This window comes from Setaria italica, chromosome IV (genome assembly GCF_000263155.2).
Source record: "Setaria italica strain Yugu1 chromosome IV, Setaria_italica_v2.0, whole genome shotgun sequence".
Lineage (NCBI taxonomy): Eukaryota > Viridiplantae > Streptophyta > Magnoliopsida > Poales > Poaceae > Setaria > Setaria italica.
This window is the reverse complement of record NC_028453.1, coordinates 14554349-14556851: the sequence shown is the minus strand read 5'-3', so window position 1 is coordinate 14556851 and position 2503 is coordinate 14554349. Positions and strand designations below refer to the sequence as shown.

Genomic DNA, 2503 nt, shown 5'->3' with positions numbered 1-2503 from the left:
AGGGTCACGCCACCGACGCCCCGAAACTAGCCGTTGCAACCGGGACTAAAGGAGGGCCTTTAGTCCCGGTTTCCTTTAGTCCCGGTTGCAAATACCAACCGGGACTAACCTTTCCCTCCATTTTTGCCTACCGTGGTGCACCCGCTTTTGTCCCAGGCCAACTTTAAACCAGGACAAAAGGGGGCGCGTTGAAAGCCAATTCTCTACTTAGTGCAGGGGCGGCATCAAGCAGCAGCTGACGGCGATTGGAGGAGGGATTGGAGGGAGGGAGTCCCCTAGCGCTGCGGTTGGTGCTTGGCCGGCGAGGGCGAGCTCCACAGGCCGGCAGGGGTGATATCCCGAGCGGTGCGGCTGGGACTCGACCTGCGGGCTGTAGGGGTGAGGTCCCCGGACGACATGGCCATCCTGTGGGACGTCCTCGAGCAGGTCGTCTGGGATAAGGAAGTCGAGGTCTCGCAGCGGAAGGCCCGGGCGCCGCTCCAGAGGGTGGCTGAGTCCACGCAGCGTGCGCCGCTTCCCAGGGACATTGCCTCGGCTGCCGCAACGGAGGGCTCCCCGCGCTCGTCGTCGAGGTCAAGAAGGCATCGCCCACCAGGGACTCCTCAGGAACCACTTCAACCCGGTTGGTTGTACTAAGAGGTTGAGACTTCTTTCTTGGAATTGGATATAGCTGCTGGGCGGAACATTGCATCCTGCAACTTGCTTGCCATCTCTGAATCGAAGATTGACTTTGTGTGTGGGTGACCAATGCGATTCTTTAAAATTCTTGACAGGTCGAGATCACGCAAGCCTACGAGAAGAACGGCGCGGCCTGCTTGAGCATCCTGACTGACGAGAAGCACTTCCTGGTCAGGCATTTGCTTCTTGTTCTTCAATTGATGAAATTTCTTTGTTACAGCTCTCTAACATTTTCTGATCTTGTGCATACACGTTCCTCTAGGGGAGCTTTAAGAATATGAAGACCATACACTATTCTGGTGTGAATGTAAGTCGATGCAAACATGCTTGCATTGTCTCAAGAATTGAAATATTTTCTTCTATCTCTCTTGACTTTGACTTAATGTGCCTTTGTGGATATGGTTGTTGTGCCAATGCAGTTCCCTCTACTCTGTAAGGATTTTATCATTGACATCTGGCAAATCTATTATGCGCGTTCGAAAGGTACCGATGCGATTCTCCTGATTGCTGCCGTGCTGCCGGACCTTGACATCAAGTACATGCTTCGTGTTTGCAGGAGTCTTGGCATGACAGCTCTTGTTGAGGTTAGTAGACACAAGCTTGTGTGTGTGTGTATACTTATATTTCATCTACTGGTTCTTTCCTGTCATAGTAAAGTCTACCATGCTACTGTTGCAAAACAGTCTAGCTTGATTATTGAATTTTCGAACACACGCATTTTTATTATTGAAATGTTAGCTTACATACATAAGTGTAATTCACCATCTCGTACAAGTTGTAATTACCACTCCTTTGGCCGTACTAAAGGAGTTAACCTTTTCTTTTGAGGAATTACTAAACATAAATTGTATTTTAGGTTCATGATGTGAGGAGTTGGATCACGTACTGAAGATAGATGGTGTTCAACCTATTGGCATCAACAATTGCAGTCTAGGTACGTCTCCGTCAGTTCTTGCATAACAAAAGTTACATCGAGCTAAAATTTCTTTGTGGGGTGCAGCTATCCTCTGTCCATCCGGTAAGCTGAAATTTTATTTATGTTGCAGGGACATTTGAAGTCGACACTACGAACACAAACATGTTGTTAGAGAAACGTGGTGACATGATTAGGAAGAAGAAAATAATGGTAGGTTGGTCTGGCTTTTCATTTAAAAAAAACTTTGTAATCCCAGCTTGACATAATAGTTGTTTCAATGGATAATTTTTTTCCAATTATTGTTGTGATGCAGTCATTGTTGATACAAAATCTAGAAAGTTATCCACTAATGACAACTGAAAGGTACATAAAAAATCCATGATCCTAATCACAACAGAATTTTTTTTATCTCAATACATTATTTTACCATACCATTTAATTTGTTCGTGATGCCAACATTGTACTAGATATGAGAACAAGAATAAAGTGAGACAACTGCATTTTATCCACTTCTTGTGAATTGACTTGCAGTATTGTTGATTTGGCCATTCAAAAGAAAATCAGTTCACTGGATAGTTTCTTCCTACTAGCACTTAGCATGTGTTGTCTAATTCTAAAACAGAAATTTCTCAAAATGAGCGCCGTCCACCCGTGCCCCGCTGGCCTCGCCGTCTGGCTGCCGGCGACCCCCTCGCCATCCACTGGCCGCTCACACCGCCACGGCATCCATGTGCGTTGCCGGCCGCAGGCCAAGTAATACACCCAAGAACAAAATAGAGGACAAAGGAATACCATTAACCAGCAACAACGAAATTTCACATCAGCATCTAGATGTCAATCGTTTACAGCTACATCACCACTACACATCTCTTCCGGCGGCGAAGGCCAAATGCAGCAGATGACCACGAA

At 46.4% G+C, this 2503-nt stretch overlaps 1 pseudogene; it reads left to right on the top strand.

Moving 5' to 3' along the window:
- Nucleotides 1-396: 396 nt before the first annotated feature.
- On the top strand, nt 397-1879 carry LOC101769891 (annotated as a pseudogene).
- The last annotated feature ends 624 nt before the right edge of the window (nt 1880-2503 follow it).